Source organism: Bidens hawaiensis, unplaced genomic scaffold (genome assembly GCF_021521415.1).
Source record: "Bidens hawaiensis isolate Kalapana, Puna unplaced genomic scaffold, B.hawaiensis_p1.1 tig00022166_1, whole genome shotgun sequence".
Lineage (NCBI taxonomy): Eukaryota > Viridiplantae > Streptophyta > Magnoliopsida > Asterales > Asteraceae > Bidens > Bidens hawaiensis.
In genome coordinates this window covers 128,810-149,717 of record NW_027493438.1, presented here as the reverse complement: position 1 = coordinate 149,717, position 20,908 = coordinate 128,810, and the positions used below count along the sequence as shown (strand labels likewise).

The window sequence follows — 20,908 nt, the reverse complement described above, 5'->3', positions numbered from 1 at the left end:
TCGTGTAACTCAGTTGGTTTAGGGGGTGTAAGACTTGGAACAATAACCTAGAGGTCGTGGGTTTGAAACCGATCCTAAGCGCCAATCGCCTTGCCGCTGAAGGAGGCTGATTTACCTCTCACGTGATGGGCCTGAGACGGTCTGGCGTGTAGCTCATATAATAAAAGTTTCTTATATGAACATGCAGAGTCAAACCACAATAGATTCATAAGAACACAAGAAGTCCCCGCCGTGTAGCTCAGTTGGTTTAGAGGGTGTAAGACTTGGAACAATAACCTAGAGGTTGTGGGTTTGAAACCGATCCTAAGCGCCAATCGCCTTGCCACTGAAGGAGGCTGATTTACCTCTCACGTGATGGGCCTGAGACGGTCTGGCGTGGGCTGGTTTGCGTGTTCGGAACCAACACGTTTTGGAACAATAAGAACACAAGAAATTTATGAATTTTGCCATTTTGTTGTAAAGCAGTTAACAGGCATTATTCAGTCTTATCAATTAACAAACTTCTTCTAGTCCTTCTACATAGTTCCACCAATGAACAAACAAACTAAGAATGTAACTGACCAGACAAGTTTTGCTGTAAAATTGTCTCCTTAAAGTGGATCATTAATTAAAAACTTTATATTATCTGACACCAAGTCCATTGTTTATTATAGCATATATGAACATGCAGAGTCAAACAACAATAGTTTCTTAATAAAAGTTAAAAGCAATGAGCAGCATCAATGAATTTGTACATTTGAGCCCAAAACATGTTTGATCTTTGCTAAAAGATTTGTTAATGTATCATGATAGAAAACTGCAACTATTAACATAAATTTAGTTAGAGTTCCCTTGTCAGATTCTTTTAGTAAACATGATGACCTAGTAAACATGATGGCCCTACATAATTCCACCAATGAACAAGCAAACTAAGAATCTGACCAGACAAGTTTTGCTACAAAATAGACTCACAGGGATGATGGTCAGATTGCTTGGTTTATAGACGCCATATGCACATATCTGAGTGCTGATAGGTGATTTGGTAGTCTGTAATCACATTGTCTTTGTAACTTACCAGCTAGCTCACATGTGTACTTGGTAACATAGTTGGGAAGCACACCAGTTAATTCAGACATTTATGACTGCAAATTGGAGGGGTGCGCCAGGCCTTGGCGGTAGTGTAAGGCCAAGGCGACGCATGAAGACCCAAGCAGCAAGCTACTTTAACAGGCCTTCCCCCATAAAAAATAAAATTAATATCGAGTGAGCCAATGGCTCACATATCAGATATTAAACTGATAAGAACAGATACTACACTTGATCTTAGCCAAAAGGCCGAGAAAGGTATGCCTGATAACTCCTTGTGTCTTTGTTTATATAGGCAGTCTCTTCATATATGTCTTCACTCAGCCGATGCGGGACTGTGAGAGTTTCTAACAAGCCTGATCCAGAACCTCCCTGAAATTTGTTGTTTCAAACTCAAAGAACCCGCTTTTGCTTACACACCCTCTTATCAAATATCAATAAACCGATCCTTTCTCTCTAACCGTATTGACTATTGTTATGGCTAAACAAAAACTATCACCTGTAAACTGTGTCATCAATGAATTCAGAAATCCAAATTTGCCTAAATGCTAGACAAGGTCACCTACACCATTAATTGTAAAATGTAAATACAGTGTCCACAAGCTCAGCAATCATAAGAGCACAAGGAACTTATGAATATTGACAAAGCAGCTAACCAACATTATTCAGTCCTATCAATAAACAAAATTCTTCATCTCTAACAGTTATTAAGAGTAAATACATAGTCCTTCTGCATAGTTCCACCAATGAACAAACACATATGTATCTGGCCAGACAAGTTTTGCAGCAAAATTGACTACCTAAACTGGATGCATTAAGAACTAAACAATATGCGGCACCAAGTCCCTTGTTTATTATAATATAATATAATGCAGAGTCAAACCACAGTAGTTTCTTAATGAAAGCTTAAAGCAGCAAATTTATACACTGGTTCACTTGACTACAAAAGATTTGTTAATGTATCATAATAGGAAACTGCAACTATGGCAACATGACTTTCATAACGTGAGATATTAACTCCACTAGTAATTACTGCATATAATAAATTAATAATAATATATTAAAAGGGAAGCCCTTTGCTTGTACTTTACTTTGAATGTATGGCACAGCTTATGTTTCTTTCTTAGCACAACGCGAACGAATGATGATTTAGATATTCGCTGTGATAGGCAAAGAGCTGTTTTTTGCTGGAACCGGTATGACATTTACTTGGAATAATTTTATGTTTTTTAACTATAGTTTTAACTTTTAACTTCTAATATTTTCAATACCGTCACGACCGCCCGCCCACCCATTCGATCTCTCCAAATCTGATTCGGTGATATGTATTGTTAACCTGGTTATGCTTTATTAGATTAAAACAGTCGATTTAGACCTAGTTTTTACATGTTTTTAATATTTTTATGTAATCGATGCATTAAACAATTATTGTTACTAGTTTTATCGGTATGTTTTGTTTCTAATTCCGTGTATGCATCTTTGTTTTTGTCAATTTCTGTGTCGATCTACTATTATGTTCGACTTTGTTTAGGTTTATGCCCTGATTTGTATTTTAAACTTGTTTGCTTTCTTGAGTTCTTTAGGTAAGAGTTAGGAAAAGAAAATATAAGAAAATTTTTCTTTTTTCATGTTTGAGTTTCTAAATAATAAATAAACAAAAAGAATGGAAAGAAAAGTTAATGTTTTTTTCCTCCAAAATTTCCAGCCAAAATATTAATAATTTACACTATCTTTATCTCAATTTTCTTTTCCATGTTGCAACGAAGACATAACTGTAAAGTTACAATTTTTTTCTTTCTTTTTTTTCCGATCTAACTCAAAAATGTAATTAAAACTTTCTTTTCTTTTATTGTATTTTAACTTGAGAATGTTTTTAAGTATATAATTTCTTTTCATTTCTTCCCCTATCCAATCTTATCATTTATTTTCCTAATATTTTAATCCTGAGAATAGGGGTTTTCAAAAAATTCGAAAAACACCGATATCCGAACCGAAACTGAAACTCAAATAAAATGATCCGAATTCTTCTTCGGATTTTCGGATCGGATCGGATCAATCCGAATATCCGAATAACTAATTCGGATTCGGATCGGATTCGGATATGGAATTTTAAAATATTCGGATTGTTCGGATTATTCGGATATTCGTTTAATCCGAATAAAAAACATGTTTTTAGTAGTATTTTCCGGTTTGGTATATTTATTAGACTATTATTTGAAGTTTAAACTTTAAATTTGTGTTAAGAGTAATTTGTATTTTCTAGTTTGTATGTTTATTGTGATTCTAAACTATCAAACGTTAGGAACAAAAAAACAGGAAAAATTTTTAGGTTTATTTCGGATTATTCGGATAATTTCGGATTATTCGGATATTATTCGAATCTCATCCAAATTGAATTCGGATAGATTCGGATCGGATAAAAATATTCCTAATTCGGATCGGATTTCGGATCGGGTCCAAAAATTTTCAAATCCAAATAACCCAAACCGAATAACCCGAATAATCTGTTATCCAATCAGATGAACACCCCTACCCGAGAATGCAGTGGGTTGTGTCGAAAAATTGTTGTTACTAGTTTTATCGACTTGTTTTGTAATTATAGCCTGAAGATTTGTTATTGTTGATGCAATATGAAAAAAAGGGGATTGTTTTCAGCACCTACAACCCGTCGGCTAGAAAACCACATGGACACAATCGGATCATTTTACGTTTGAGGGACTTAATGTGCTTCCGCCAACAAACCATATGGACACATACGAGAATCCTCTATGATAACTCATAAATAGCTCGCGAAAACTACACCCAAACATGATTTTCTTTTTTAAAACATCGTCATTTATTTAATTATAAGGTTGCATTTCTAAACAAAAAAGAAAAAAAAAAGTAAGTCGATTGCGATATTTGACATATTACATATATGTAATATATCATATTGTTGAATTACATACATATAATATAACATTATTACATATATGTAATACATGTAATATCATGATCAACATATGTTTTTATTTTATATAAATTTTGATATAGAATAACAACATATAAATAGAATGAAAATAAATTACAAATATTTGTTTAATATTAAGTTTTCGTGAGTTATTTACTAGTTTTCGAGTTTTCTCTTTAAAATGAGTTCTCTTGAACAATCTAATTATAATGTTGCTATTGTTGTCCCAAACTTTAATCTGGTTCGACCTTTTACCACGATAAGACTACCATCCGGTCATAGTTCGAAAACATTAACATATAGACGCATTAAGTATTTTTGCAAGCGTAAAGTCAACCACTTTTCACCTGTCATGCATTGATAATATATACATGGTTAACATATACTTAGTTACATTGGAAACAGACGTGTAACGTCATTTCATTTTAATTAGATTGTTTATATCAATAACACGTTTAATAATAACATAGTTTATATATAAACCAAGTTAAAACAAATTACTTTTTAAAACCAACTTATTTCCTATTTAAACTAGGGATGTTCATCGAATTGAATAACGGATTTTCAAGTTAATCGAATTGAATAATTCGAATAATTTGTTTTTTTGCTGGTATTCGATTCGTATTCGTTTAAAAGTTAGATTATTTGACTCGTATTCATATTCGTATTATTTCCCATATTCGAAATTCGATTCTATTCGTATTTGAAACTCGAATTCAAATTGATTCAAGTTCACATATGTCAAAATCTTCAAAACTCATAATCGTCAATGTAAAACACATAAATATAAGTTTAAAGTAGCTACAATATCAAATGAAAATAATTAAAATTAAGTATTGGCAAAATTAAGAAATATCAGTATGGGTTATTGGAATTAATTATTATGTTTTCGACATATATTATTTAAGGATTGACCCAAATTAATAAATTAACTATATATTAATATTTTATGTAATTTGAATTCGAATTTCGAATCAAATCGAATAAAAAATCATGAATTCATATTCGGTTCGTATACGATTACTATACTCGAATACGAAGCAAATCGAATTCGAATATTTAGAAATCGAATTCGAATCTTCACTTTCAAATTCGAATCAAGTCGAATTTCGAATCAAATTTTGAGCACCCCTAATTTAAACTACAAATAGCAACTAAATTCCAATAAGTATAGTATTGACTATTGAGCCATGTGATTTTCAACACTATTTCAACTATTGATGTGGATTGTAAAATCCAACCTTAAAAATATTAGTTGGCTCAAGCTTTTTTCCAAGTCGAGCTCGAAGATAAATTTGTCTCGTTAAGAGTCAATTCAAGATGAAATATTCATTTAATTTCATTGACAAGTTGTAATATTTAATAAAAAAATTTAGTATTCTATTTCTTGAACTTCATTTATCTTAGTGGAACTTTGGTCCCAAAAAGAAAGAGCATAAAACATAAGATATTTAAAACAAATTAAATTACACTTTTAAGTCCAACATATAATAAAAGTTTTTCATTATGATAATTCATTAATCAACTTAAATTACATAGGACTAATCAAATAATTAGTGACATGTATTAGGATCTGGGATTGTTACACTACAAGCTTGTGCAACTTTTGTAGCACCCGGCATTTGGAGATATTTTCCAAATGAAGGGTCCTTCACATAGGCACAAAGGCACGCATTTTGTGCATGGAGCTCTTGGCAACTTGAGGAATCTGGAGACGGTGCTCTATCACCCAATATAAACGACAAGCATGGATACAATTGCGCCGGGTTGCAATCTGCAGCCATACCGAGGTGCGCATGCACCATAAGATTTATTATAAGTGCCATCACCATGACCCCGAAAAAACTATAAGCCTTCATTTACAAAAGGACAGAGAAAATATTGATGAGAGGAGATGATACTTTTGTAAGGTTTGTTATGGTGTGATATGAACTAGCATTTTAATGCTATTTATAGACGCTAGGAATAAAATCATGTTATATCTTGACCGTTTAATTTTAGATCAACGGTGACAAAAGAAAACCATTAATGTAAGGGGAGGGTGTGGTCCCTGACATACTTCACACTCTGTTATCTTGGTAGTTGGTTTAGTGTTAGAAGCTTATGTTTCTTGATATGAACTCTCAAATTCAATCATTAGGTATGATTTAATAGTTGTTAAATAAATACCTAATACTCTACTTTTTGGGAATATCTCACAAATAGTGGTCAACTTTCAAAAGTGTTTCAATTAGGTCACTCATGCATATTTTTCATAAATCGGGACACTAAATCTTCAAATCGAGTCTCACCGATTTTTTTTGTGCGTCAAGAAATAAATGACGGAAAAGATGTGAGGTTCGGAATTTGCAATATATGTAGTTAAATTTAAAAAATTTAAAAATTTAATATTCGGGTTCGTTGCCAAACTACTCGCGTGAGAAACATCCAGTGAATATTATTGAACAAATATACACAGTCATATATGAACAAACATGGACATAAATGAGCACATTTAAATGAACATAAGCGAATAAATATAAATATATAACATTAAACAAATGATTCATCCAAAGTTTCATAAAAAAATGAACACAAATATGAACATCATCATAAATAAACAAATGAAACATATGTTCTTGTTCGTTTATTTAATTAAATAACTATAATTTTTTTTGTTCATGTTCGGCCGTTTATTTAATGTATTAACATAGAGGAATTTTTTGACAAATGGTTTGTAAACAATTCACTAGACCATTTGATGGACGACAGTTAATTTGAGGAACTTTCCATTTGATATCGTCAGGCTCGCACAAAAAGCTAGCCACACATTGATTGATTGACACTCAATTATTATTCATCTCATCAGGTGTTAAAATTTATTAATTACTTACATATCTTTTAACCTAAGTTCTATCCGTCATTAGTTTCCTCATCACCATACGCAAGCAATCTCTTCATTTCGCCTTCTAATTCCATTTCCATTTAATTAATTGTCAACTTTGATCTGACTTAATTATGATAAACCTAATTAATTCTGCTGCTTTCTTAACTAACTGGGAAAATTGTCTTAATTATTTATTGGTAGTTTGAATAATATGACTAGCAGCAATTCAGTGAAACAACTAGTTAATATGTAGACGCTCTTTCTTAAACAACTAATTTTACTTTATTATAAGTAGATGTGTTAAATACTAGTGGAGGAGTTAACACATTATCAAAGTCATGTTGCCATAGTTGCAGTTTCCTATTATCACACATTAACATATCTTTTAGCCTTTTAGGACTCTAGTAAACATCAAACACGTTTTATAGTCGATGGAATGAGCGTACAAATTCATTGATGCTGCTCGTTGCCTTATGCTTTTATTAAGAAACTATTGTAGTTTGAGTCGTTTGACTCTGATTATTATATTATAATAAACAACGGACTTGGTGTCACATATTATTGAGTTCTCAGTGCATCCACTTTAGGGAGTCAATTTTGCTGCAAAACTTGTCTAGTTAGATACATATTAGTCTGTTTGTTCATTGACAGAAGGACTATGTATTTACTCTTATAAGTGTTAGAGATGAAGAAGCTTGTTTATTAATAACTAAATAATGTCTGTTAACTGCTTTACAACAAGATGCCAGTGTTTATAATTTCCTTGTCTTCTTATGATTGCTGAGCTTGTGGACTCTTTTATATGGTGCAGCCGAGGCGCCTGTGTGTGAAGAGTTTTGATATTTAGATATGAACAAAACATTTCACGAGTGTAGTTTATATATTTGGATAGTAGTTTTATCTATCCTTTAGCAAATTTAGATATCTGAATTCATTGATAAAAGTTCTCAGATGATAGGATAGTTTCTGTTTAGCCAACACAACAGTTATCAGGGTTAGAGAGAATACATATGTTTATTGGTAATAATGTGAGTAAGCAGCACTGAGTTATTTGAGTTTGAATCAACAATACTAAGGTTGAGTTTATGGGATTTGGCTTGTAGAAACAAAATTTAGTCACACACATTTAGAAAAGGCTAGCATTATTTGACACCCTGAGAGATGAAAACCAAAGGGAAAAGAGTTAATCATAATCCCACATCGGCTGAGTGAAGAAAACATACATGAAAGGACTGCCTATCTAAGCAGAGACCCAAGAAGATGAAAAGCATACCTTTCTCGGCCTTTTGGCTAAGATCAAGTGTAGTATCTGTTCTTATCAGTTTAATATCTGATATGTGAGCCATCGGCTCACTCGATATTAATCTTATTTTTTTATGGGGGAAGGCTCGTCAAAGTAGCTTGCTGCTTGGGTCTTCATGCGTCGCCTTGGCCTTACACTACCACCAAGGCCTAGCGCACCCCTCCAAGTCTTAGTTCAACTCTTGTTTAGTAATAATAATAATGTTTGATACTGATAATTAATTTAGTAACTAAAATCAGTTTTTTGTCTCTCTTTTCTAAATTTTGGTCATTTATTTCATATTATAATTATAAACTGGAGTATTGTTGGTTTACTAAGAGCATATTTTTTCTTTTTAAGAACTGAACGTTGACGCCTTGACGGTCTATCCAAAATTTGACTGCTACTTTTTGAAACATGATGACCTATTGTTTCTCTTGGAATTGAAGATGTATTTATTCATGCTCTTTTCCTTTTGTTAATGTTTGCAAATAGGGTATTTGATAAAGGGTGATGTCCAAAATTTGACCGGTATTTGTTTGATGCTCTAGTTCTCTGATGAAGAAGGTGATGTTAAAAGGTTCCACCCAAGAGCTGCATTGGAATACTCGATTATGTTGGCTAACACCCAAACTCGTTTATTGTATAAAGAAACTCACTCAAAGCTTAATTACAATAATGAAACCCTACACGGTTTATACTTTATATGTTGTCTTGTCATTTTGACGAGAAGTAGAAAGCCTTTCAGGAGACATTTTGTGAAGTATCTGCAACTATAGAAGTAGATCTGCGAGACTGCTCACCACTTAATCCAAATATATGTTGATGGTAAAGTCACTCATCTCATACATGCAACTCACCAACTTGAAATATTAAATTCTTTTAGAACATATCCAAGTGTAATGAGTTAAGAGTTCCCATCATTGATAAACCACAGTCGGAATACTTCAGGACAAGTGTGCTAAGACCCGACAACATAGTGAAAACGTAGATGGAATTGTATTTCTGTATAATGCCTTAAACTTACCTTTTTAGCATATGCATTTATATTGAGTTCTTGAATAGGATAAGCATACCTTTTTCGACCTTTTGGCTAAGATCAAGTGTAGTATCTGTTCTTATAAGTTTAATATCTGATATGTGAGCCATCGCCTCACTTGATATTAATCTTATTTTTTATGGGGGAATATGTATCTATGAGATCGAGTATGGAATTCTGTTTACTCACTTTCAATTGAGTATCCGTTTCCCTCCTTTTCCTGCTAGGATTGGAAATCCTGTATTTTACATATCCATACGATTGAGTCCTTGGGTTTCCGAAAACCCGTTAAAGTAGCTTGCTGCTTGAGTCTTCATGCGTCGCCTTGGTCTTACACTACCACTAAGGCCTGGCGCTCCCCTCTGAGTCACAATATAAATTTTGTATTATTGGCTTAAAAATTTTTTAAGCTTTTTTTATAGTGTTTTATTGTTACAATGATTATGATTTTATTTTACCAAATTAACTAACCTCATCCCTAACCAACCTCTAATACACCTTTATAGGTTGCCAGGATGCAATTTTCATCAATTGAACATTTGAACTTCTATACTCGGTTATGAGTCCCTTATTCCCAATTCTTGACCCGCTAACCTGTTTGATTCTCATCTTGCGAGGATTCACCTTCAGTTGTTTATAATAATCACACTTTAAACATATTATACTCATTAGGTATTATTTCCTTTGCATACATTGGGAGTTTTGTACCAGCAAGAGGGTTTAACTGGTAGGTTTGTTGTTATGTTGATTTTTTTGTTTATATTTACATTAAAATGATTTTAAAATGCATTTACTAATATGCAGTTGATCACCATGATGACAAATGATAGACTTTTCTGTGCTATGGGAAACAGGATCATGGCTGCTGAACATCCACTTTTATGCTAAGGTATATTTTTGTCAAAATGATGAGCCAACTCTGCATTTCTTTACCGAGCAATCGTTTTCTAGTTATGCTTATCAGTAACAACACATATGTGATGTTTTATCATTTGGAAGCTTGATAAGTAGTATTTGATAACATTCAAAGATAACACGGTAACAAACTTGTGCTTCAAAAGTTCTTCGAATTGCTACACATTTAAGGTAGACAAGCATCCCAACTACACCAAAATTTATATAATTTCTTTGAAATATATGTTTTGTCATTTCGTATGATGAACATCACAATTGGGTTAGAAAGAAATGATCGCCTTTGGCTGTTGTGTGCCAAATCTATAGTGATTTGCTTTCACTTTATCATAGTTAACAAATAACAATAGAAGATAATATAAGCTGGCGTGCATCGGATAACTTAACAAATAGAACTGTTATTAGCTATGTGATTAAGCCTGTACTTCTATTTACTTTTAATTCGTTGTTAACTTGCATGTCATCGTTACACGTGTAGAGACGTCAGACAACTTGCATATAAATCAACCTATAAGTTGCATATACACTAGCAACTAAAGGAAAATGAAAAAGACACGAAACAGAAAAAAAAACGCACCTAGATGAAGACACTATGAACCATATGTTCGTTTGAATTCTTTAAAGTATGTAACATCTAAGTTTCAGGGTGAAGTTATTGATGATGCATGCCATAGAATAATTCAGTCAGGTGCATTCCAAAACGGATTTGTAGTGTTGGTTGATTGTTGAAAACTTGATGACCTTAATATGCACTTCTAGAGTTCTTGGCCTGTAAACGAACCGAATGAACACGAACAAGGGCATGTTCGTGTTGTTCATTTAACTTTAAATTAACACGAACACTTAATCGAACACATATTTTGTGTTCATGTTCGTTTATGTTTATTTGTTTAAAATTTGAATGAACAGTTCACGAACATAAATGAACAAAGACAAACAAATATATGGACACAAACAAACATAAATGAACATAAATGAACAAAAATGAACAAATATAAAACCATTAAATAGATGACTCATCCAGATAATATTTATTGCCAATGAGCTTGTAGTGGAGTGGTAAGGAAGAGACTTCGTGTTCCATGTGACCCAGGTTCGATTCCCGCCCCCATCATTTAGTTTCAGCAACATCGGGTGATGATGGGAGACTAGGTGAGTAGGCGGTGTTCACTAGTTGGACCATTGAACTAAACGGGTGTTTATCTCACCACACCTGCGCCTTCGGGCGAGTGTTCAGGACGTTGGCCTCAGGTGAAGGTTTCCCCGAATTGGAAGGCGAGTGTATCTCGATGTGGTGACTTTAGCCAGTAGCTTATTTTGAGGATTCGTTGGCCGTTCAAAAAAAATATATTTAATTTATTTCTATTACTATGTTAACGAACATAAAAAAAAGACATAGATGAACATAAGTGAACACTCATGAACATAAATGAACAAACGAAACATGTGTTCATGTTCGTTCGTTTAATTAAATGAACACAAATTTTTTGTTCATGTTCGTATGCTTATTAAATAAACGAACAAAAAGAACTTCCCACCAAATGGTTCACGAACAGTTCACCGAACATTTGGTTTAACTACAGGCCTACGCACTTCCTCATGGTTTGTTATAAGAGATTTAGGCCCCGTTTGTTTTTTTTGGAGATTTAAGTCTGAATCTGAATACCACATCTGAATGTTAAGAGGTGGTTCAAATGTCTGAAATCTGAATCATTAAAAGGTGGAGGTTAGAGACGAACCTCTAGTCGTCGGAGATGGAGCCTAGTCTCCGGGTTAGAAGTTAATGGAGGCCGAAGACAAACGTATGTTTTTTTTGGGTTAAGAGGTTTTCAGACCCACTAAAAGCTCTTACTGGTTCAGATGCTATTAAGACGCTGAACCTCTTAATGCCAGAAAAAAAACAAAAAACCCCACAAACAACCCCACGTCTGAATACGTCTGACCGAATCAGACGTTTTCCTCTATTCAGAGAAAAGAGGTAAAAACAAACAGAGCCTTAGAGTTGAAAAACCAATTGGAAAGTTTGCATATAGCCAATAGTTATCAGGTTTAGAAATAAGTTCGGTTTATTGATTAGAGTGTGAGTGAGCAAGACAACAATTTTCAGGCACATTTAGAAGGATCTGGAGGGTTGAAAACTAATAAGAAAAACAGGAGTCTCACATCCCACATCGGCTGAGTAGAGCATACAAACATGAAATGACTGCCTATGTAAACAGAGGTCCAAGAATATATCAAGCATACCTTTCTCGGCCTTTTGGCTAAGATCAAGTGTAGTATCTGTTCTTATCAGTTTAATATCTGATATGTGAGCCATCGGCTCACTCGATATTAATCTTATTTTTTATGGGGAAAGACCCGTCAAAGTAGCTTGCTGTTTGGGTTTTCATGGTCGCCTTGGTCTTACACTACCACCTAGGCATGACGCACCCCTCCAAAATATAGTTAAATTTATTTCTGTAATGGTTAATAATTAACATGTTTTAGTAATGGTTAATAATTAAAATAATGCTTTGTTGGGAAGTTCTTGTAGGATTGACAAATAATATATACATTAGGTTGTATATTTAGTTATTAATTTGTATTTGATTCAAACCCTATATTTTAAATGTGTTATTATTTTCCTTTGTTTTTTTCTACCGTATCCACAGTCAAGTATATTAATTTCCCACATACTGAAGATGCAACATTGGCCTTTTTTTTATATTTGATCACATGCTAATTCAATCAATCTAGTCACTAGGGCCGTCAAAGTAGCTTGCTACTTGGGTCTTCACGCGTCACCTTGGCTTTGCACTACTGTCATGGCTTGGCGCACCCCTCCAAACCACAACTAAATTTACTTATACTAACTGGTGTTATTGTGATTACCGTACCGTATTACCAAATAACTAAAAAAGATTTAGTAGAATTGCAGTAAGAATTATAACCGTAATATTTCACTTTGCTACTTGTTATTTAAGGGTTGTCTTTGATTAAGAAATGGATTTTATTTCAGACACTTGTGCTCTAGTTTTAAAGAGACTTCCGTCCATTGATGATCTGTTGTAACTCATGAGGCATTGCGGATATTCCAGGCAAACAAACATCCAAGACACATGGGTATTGGGCAACGAAGTAATCTTTTTCCTATGTTTTGTGTTAGACTGTATCATTCAACTAATTACCATCATTTCTCATGAACCAAACACCCCCTAAAAAGTCATGAGTTAAATCATAGATATTGAATTAGTTGATCTGGGATTTCAAAACATTGACATGATTTTAGTTTCTAGACAAAGGTCCTGGCTTTTAACACGTGATGCTAAATAGACATCACTCCAAATCTGTGTACCAGCATGCTTGATTACTTTTAATAGTCTACAAACATTATCCATGATGCTTATAACTTGTTAGATAAGTTTACTTTCATAATCAAACAAGATGCCCATATGCATGTAGTTGACGTTTACTTTAATGTCACAAGAACAACCAATATAATTTTGAGAAATTGGTGCTTTAGACACCAAGTTATTGATTTAGTTTCATGTGTTCTTATGAATGCTGAGATTGTGGCTTTGTATTTACTCTTAATGGCGCAGGTGAGGTGGCCCGCGAGTGAAGACTTCTAATATTTTGATAGGAATAAACATGTCACAGGTGTACTTCTCATGTTTGGATAGTAGTGTTATCTACCTTTTAGCAAATTTGATATATGAATTCGTTAATAGTATGTTCGTAGATGATAGTTTCTGTTTAGCCAACACAATAGGCAATCAGGGTTAGAGAAAAAGGATCGGTTTACTAATAAGAGTGTGAGTAAGCAACATCGAGTTCTTTGAGTTTGAATCAACAATTTTGAGTTCTTTATGGTATTAAAGGGAAATGAAAACTGAAAAGAAAAAATAGTTATTCAGAATCCCACATCAGCTGCATGAAGAAAACATATATAAAGAAACCGGCTATATAGTCAGCGGCCCAAGATGTGAATAAGCATACCTTTCTCGGCCTTTTGGCTAAGATCAAGTGTAGTATCTGTTCTTATTAGTTTAATATCTGATATGTGAGCCATCGGCTCACTTGATATTAATCTTATTTTTTATGGGGAAGTCCAGCCAAAGTAGCTTGCTGCTTGGGTCTTCATGCGTCGCCTTGCTCTTACACTACCACCAAGGCCTGGCGCACCCCTCCAAAACATAGTCAATTTTTTTTGTTACTTTATAATATAATTGAAATCAGCATAGCCATATATAGGTTTTTTTTATATGAAATTAATGCTCCATCAGTTCCAAAGAAAAAGACGTTGTTTATTAGCTAATGAATTGGGCACAGATCAAAAACTTGGTCTTTAGTTTAGAGAATAAAACCAATGAAAACGACTGATCTTACCTTCTTTGGACAACCGGTTTTTGAAAACCAGATTGACAACCAGTGAACTGCGGATATTGATGATGATCTGGATTTTAAAACATATTGATGATGATCTGGATTTTAAAACATTGTAAATAATTTTAGTTTCGAGACAAATGTCCTGGGTTTTAAAGTGTGACGCTAGATATACGTCACCTCCAAATCTGTATACCAGTGTGCTTGATTACTCTTAATAGCCTGGAAATATCGTTTATGATGCTTATAATTTGTTAGATAAGTTTACTTTCATAATTTACTCAAATGGGTCAAGAACAAGTGACTAATTGGTGATTAACACAGTAAATTATTTTTTTATTATGTTAGGTAACACCATTGTAAGTGTTTTCAAGTATTGAATATGTATTGAGGTTTGTTTGGAAAGTTAATCTGATAATTGGTCTAAAGTTTGAATTTTGGTCTTAAATCAAAAAGTTGTATTAACAGTTAAAAGGGTTATGACACATGCATGCACATGCATGAGTGAATAAAATTTATGGTTCTAAATATTTTGTTTATTACTATTAAAGAGAATTCAACCACTCGAGGAATGGTATCAATGCTTTGAAACACCATCACCTACCTAGGCATCAAGGAATTTATCATTTCTTTACAACCAAACATGCTTTTATAAAAAGTGAAAAGCATCTACTATTTAAATTGAAGTTTCCAATGTTAAGTTTTAATCCAAAAATGAAAAATCAATTATTTAAGATGCTTCATTAATCTTTTGTTAGTAAAATATTTACATTTAATAAATATATGAGAAATCATAGATGCTGTTTTAACTTTTTATTTCCTTTAGTGCAACTTATTCAAACTTTCCCACACAAACTATAAAAGCAAAACAGTTAAAAGTGAAAGCAAATCATATTTTCCGCCGAAAGAAACCACTTCACAATACCCTATGAACTTATACAATAATATAATTTCAAACATAATTACCGTTACATCATCATACATTCATGAACAATGGCATCAAACCAAAGCTTGAGAGACCTTCAATGGCTTCTTCAATCACTTCAAACCGAAACTATCGAATTTAAAAGCATTTCATTCCATCTTTCTCAACCAACATCATGTTGCCATCAAGAAACCAATGATTCCATTCATATAAACATTTCAAATGAATCCCATTTCCAGTTTTCTAACATTCTCACACTCATATCATCATCGTCCAAAACACGACTTTCGTTACAGAATCTAGAGTTTTACCAGGTTGAGTGGGATATAGAAGAAGTAAGGAATCTTGAGATCTTGCTTGATAATTCGTCGAATGTGAAACGAGTCGAGTTCAAGAAATGTAAGCTGGATTTTGAGTGCATGGACCGGTTAGCGAAAATATTGAAGAAAAATGAAGTGGTTAAAGAGATTATGTTGTCTGAATCAAGAATTGGCTCGTATGGAGCTAGTTTAATAGCGTCAGCTTTAAAGGTAATGCTAGTTGTATATAGTATATGTTGGACGTAATTTCCGACTTTAAGTCACAAGTCGGTATACTTGAGGACCAATAATGACAAGTCGGTCATAGTTGGTTTTGAGATATTGTAATAATTTTTTGAGTTATATTTTCTGATTAATAAATGAGAGTTAGTCGTTTACTTTGTGTTTGATTATCGATCGGGACTTGAGTATATTTGTTCAAATATTTTCTGATTACTTTTACAGGTGAATACTTGTTTAGAAGAGTTACAAATATGGGAAGATTCAATAGGATCAAAAGGGGCAGAAGAAATATCCAAAATGATCGAAGCGAATTCGACGTTGAAGGTGTTGACTATCTTTGACTCGAGTTCGATCACAGCAACTCCATTGATATCTGCAGTGCTAGCAAGAAACCGATCGATGGAAGTTCATGTATGGAGTGGAGAGCATGATAAGAACCAAGCTCAAAAGTGGTTGAATTCGCACCCGAAAGTAGCACATTACGGATATACCGGATAACAGTTTCAGGCGCGTGCAGGGTGGCTTGTGCGCTGGGGTGGAACACAACGGTTAAATCTCTTGACCTGACCGGGGTCCGGTTGAGATCCCGGTGGGCCAAGGAGTTTCGGTGGGTTCTTGAACAGAACCGGAGTCTAAAAGAAGTTCGTCTCACGAAAACATGCTTAAAAAACAAGGGTGTTGTTTATGTTGCAGCTGGACTATTCAAGATCCGAAGCTTGGAAAACTTGTATTTAGATGATAACCGGTTTAATGGGGTTGGTGTTGAACACTTGCTCTGCCCGTTAACTCGGTTTTCCACTCTTCAAATTCAAGCGAATATAACTTTAAAGTCGATAACATTTGGAGGGAAAAGAACGAAGATCGGGAGGAGTGGTTTGATTGCGATTTTGCAGATGTTGAGCAGTAATCAGACTGTAACAAGATTGGGTATATATGAAGATCAAAGCTTAAAACCACAAGATTATATTAGAGTTTTTAAAAGTTTGGAGAAGAATGCTAGTTTGAAGTGTTTGTCTTTGCAAGGCTGCAAAGGGGTCGATGGTGATTTGGTATTGAAGGCGATAATGGAGACTTTGCAGGTGAATCCATGGATTGAGGAGATTGATGTTGCAAGAACACCACTGCAGATTTGTGGGAAAGCAGAAGAAATATATCTGAAATTGGGTCAAAATGCAAAATCTGAACCTGAAAATGAAGTTGATTTGCTCAATGATATGCCTATGACAGTGCCTAAAAGCTGCAGAATATTCATTTGTGGACAAGAATTTGCTGGTAAGTTTGATCATGCTATGCATTTTATAAAGTTACTTTTGCTAAAGGTGTTAAACGGGCCATATTCGCGGGGTGACGGCTCATACGTGATCCGAACCCGAAAATATTGGCAGACACTTAATCTTAAGAGAATTTTGGTTTTCACAGGTTGACATGAACACGATTAGTTTAACCCAAATGTTTTTCTTTTTTCTTTTTTCCATATTAAAAATTTCAAGTTACAAATTTACTACAAATAATACATATGTATATAAATAATTATGTTTACACTATAAAAACATATGTTCATTTCTCCTTTATGTTTTGGCATAAAATACTTGTTCAATATAGTTATGACAAATCACATACTTTTATTATTTATAAACATAAATGCGTTAAATGGGTCAACCACGAACCCGTCAGGTCTACCCAAATACAACGAAAAGAAGGCCCGGCCCCAAGTTGTTCAAGTATAGTGTCACCGAGTTTCTCAACCCTTTGTCTTAGGATTAGTCAGTTTTTTTTCTCGATGGGGGCAGGGAAGGGATAACAGATAACTAAACATGTTCGCCGGCTGTTTCTATATCCGAATTCGTTACGAACCCCAAACTTGTGAATTTCATGTTCGGTTTGTGTTGCGTTTTCATGTCGTGTTAGAAATTCACACAAATATTATGATTACCTGATTGAAGTATGTCATTTCTTTATGCAATTTGTTCTTGTTTAATCAACTTGTAAAATAATCAACATATATACATCATCTTCATGCAGGAAAAACCACATTATGCAACTCCATATCACAAAACCTGTCTTCTCCAAAGCTACCATACCTTGATCAAGTCAAAACTCTAGTAAATCCAGTTGAGCAAGCGATTAAAACTTCCGGAATGAAAGTAAAAACATTCAAAGACGAAGACACAAAGCTTTCGATATGGAACCTAGGAGGTCACCACGAGCTCTTTTCCGTCCACGACCTCATGTTTCCGGGGAACGGGAGCGCTTCGTTTTTTGTAGTCGTTTCCAGCTTGTTCCGTAAACCAAACAACAAAGAACCAAAATCACCCTCAGAGTTGGAAGAAGACCTGCAGTACTGGCTCAGGTTCATAGTTTCCAACTCAAAAAGAGCAGACCAGCAGTGCATGCTACCAAATGTTACCATGGTGCTAACACACCATGATAAGGTGGATCCGACGTCACTGGATTTCCAGCATACTGTAAACACGATACAGAGAGTTAGAAATAAGTTCCAAGGGTATGTCGATTTCTATCCAACTGTATTCACAGTTGATGCAAGATCATCTGCTTCAGTGAGTAAACTCACACATCATATTAGAAAAACCAGCAAAACTGTGCTGCAAAGAGTCCCGAGGGTCTATGAACTCTGCAATGGTCTTATAACAATATTATCCGACTGGAGGTCGGAGAATCACGACAAACCAGCGATGAGGTGGCAAGAGTTTAGTGATTTATGCCAGATTAGAGTTCCGTCTCTGCGTGTTCAATCGAGAAGCAATCACATTGTAAAGAGAGTTGAGATGAGGCGAAAGGCGGTTGTCACGTGTCTTCATAGTATAGGAGAGGTGATATATTTTGAAGAATTAGAGTTTTTGATTTTGGATTTCCAGTGGTTTTGCGGTGAGGTGATCGGTCAGCTAGTGAAGTTAAACGTTAGAAAGACGAACTCTAACGAAGATGTTAATGGTGGATTTGTGAGTAGACAAGAGTTGGAGAAGATTCTGAGAGGAAGTTTGCATAGCCAGATTCCTGGGATGGGTTCCAAGATCTTCGGGAACTTGGATGCGGGAGATCTGGTGAACATGATGCTGAAACTGGAGTTATGTTACAGACAAGATCCGTCTGATCTGGAATCTTTGCTGCTGATTCCTTCTCTTCTGGAAGAAAACAGAACAAGAATACCGAGATGGCAGTTGGTCACATCTGATTGTGTTTTTGCAGGCAGGCACCTTGAATGCCACGACTCGAGTCACATGTTCCTCACCCCCGGGTTCTTCCCAAAATTACAGGTATCTTCATTAGAAACTGAAAATATTTTCGAAGCACAAAGCGAACCGCCCTCTAAACTAACTTTCTTATTTTATTTGGGAACAGGTACAACTACACAACAAAATCATAGGGCTCAAGAGCCAACATGGAGCAACATACAGTCTAGAAAAACACCTCATCTTGATCAACATCAATGGTGTCCACATTCGGGTCGAGCTGGGAGGACAACTCGGGTACCATATTGATATTCTTGCCTGCTCCACCAAAAACTTAACCGAAACCATTAAGCTCTTTCGAGAGCTTCTATACCCATCAATCCAAAACCTTTGTCACGGGTTAACTTTAACCGAAAACGTCATTCGTCCAGAATGTGTCAAGAATCTAACACCCCCACGATACCGAAAAACCCAATGTGTACCACTCCCTCAGTTAAAGGAGGCTTTGCTTTCAGTTCCAGCAGACAGCATGTATGATTATCAGCATACTTGGAGCCCAGTCTCGGATTCGGGCCCACTCGTACTAAGAGCCGGGTTTGACCTTGCTCGGGATCTACTATCTGATGATGACTTCAGAGAAGTACTTCATAGAAGGTATCATGATCTTTATAATCTAGCTGTGGAGTTACAAGTGCCTACCGAAACCGATTCAAACGGGCAAAATCGCCCTCAAGAGGATGAATCCGGTAAAGTTGACCCGTCATTTGCGGGAATCGCTAAAGGCGTAGAAGAGGTGATTCAGAGACTCAAGATCATTGAGATGGAAATCAGAGACTTGAAGCAAGAAATCCAAGGGCTGAGATATTATGAACATAGGCTACTGACCGAGCTTCATCGAAAGGTTAATTATATAGCGAATTATAACGTTCAGATAGAAGAAAGAAAGGTTCCAAACATGTTTTATTTTGTGAAAACCGAGAATTACTCGAGAAGATTGATGACAAACATGATATCGGGGATGACCGCGCTTCGGCTTCATATGTTGTGTGAGTTCAGAGGCGAAATGCATGTTGTTGAAGATCAAATGGGGTGTGAAATGATGCAGATAGATAACCGAGCAGTGATATCTTTGGCTCCATACATGAAAGGTTTCATGAAACTGCTGACATTTGCATTGAAAATAGGAGCTCATATAGCTGCGGGAATGGGCGAGATGATACCGGATTTGAGCAGAGAAGTGGCGCATCTGGCGGGAAACCCGCTTGCATACGGGGCAGCAGGTGTGGTGGCAGCTGGGGTGGTGGGGGCTGCGGCTGCTGGCGGGAGCAGAGAGAGGTCAACCGACATTCAGCAAGATATGAAAGCAGCACAGCAGTGGGTTGTGGATTTTCTAAGGGAAAGAGGGTGCTCTACAGGGAAAGATATTGCAGAAAAGTTTGGGCTGTGGAGGGTCAGATACCGAGATGATGGTCAGATTGCGTGGGTTTGTAGACGCCATTTGTATACAAGATCAAATGAGATATTCGAGGTGCCTATGTGACAAAACGGAGAGGTGAAAGATGATTTAGTAGTTTGTAATCACATTATCTTTCTAATTTATCAGTTAGCTCACATAAGGAATCTGCAATTCTTTCTTTCTATTCATCTTTATTCTCTTTAAGTACACTGAGCTATCCAAGTAACTTGAAAACTATTAACAGAATTACAAAAGAAACTCCCATCGATTACAAGTTGTCCAATATTTATTAAATGCTAACTGTATGTAGCATAG

General features: G+C 35.1%; 4 non-coding genes and 2 pseudogenes across 4 annotated transcripts; 5 read left to right on the top strand and 1 right to left on the bottom strand.

Annotated features, from left to right (window-relative positions):
* Positions 1–1,131: 1,131 nt before the first annotated feature.
* Positions 1,132–1,327, bottom strand: LOC143564836 (U2 spliceosomal RNA). The gene has a single exon (XR_013140948.1). It is a non-coding gene; the product is annotated as a U2 spliceosomal RNA (small nuclear RNA).
* A 6,823-nt stretch (positions 1,328–8,150) lies between these two features.
* On the top strand, positions 8,151–8,347 carry LOC143564843 (U2 spliceosomal RNA). Its single transcript, XR_013140950.1, has one exon. It is a non-coding gene; the product is annotated as a U2 spliceosomal RNA (small nuclear RNA).
* Positions 8,348–9,235: 888 nt separating this feature from the next.
* Positions 9,236–9,416, top strand: LOC143564841 (U2 spliceosomal RNA; annotated as a pseudogene).
* A 2,938-nt stretch (positions 9,417–12,354) lies between these two features.
* On the top strand, positions 12,355–12,549 carry LOC143564832 (U2 spliceosomal RNA). Its single transcript, XR_013140946.1, has one exon. It is a non-coding gene; the product is annotated as a U2 spliceosomal RNA (small nuclear RNA).
* A 1,539-nt stretch (positions 12,550–14,088) lies between these two features.
* Positions 14,089–14,283, top strand: LOC143564829 (U2 spliceosomal RNA). The gene has a single exon (XR_013140942.1). It is a non-coding gene; the product is annotated as a U2 spliceosomal RNA (small nuclear RNA).
* A 1,027-nt stretch (positions 14,284–15,310) lies between these two features.
* On the top strand, positions 15,311–20,891 carry LOC143564815 (protein TORNADO 1-like; annotated as a pseudogene).
* Positions 20,892–20,908: the final 17 nt, after the last annotated feature.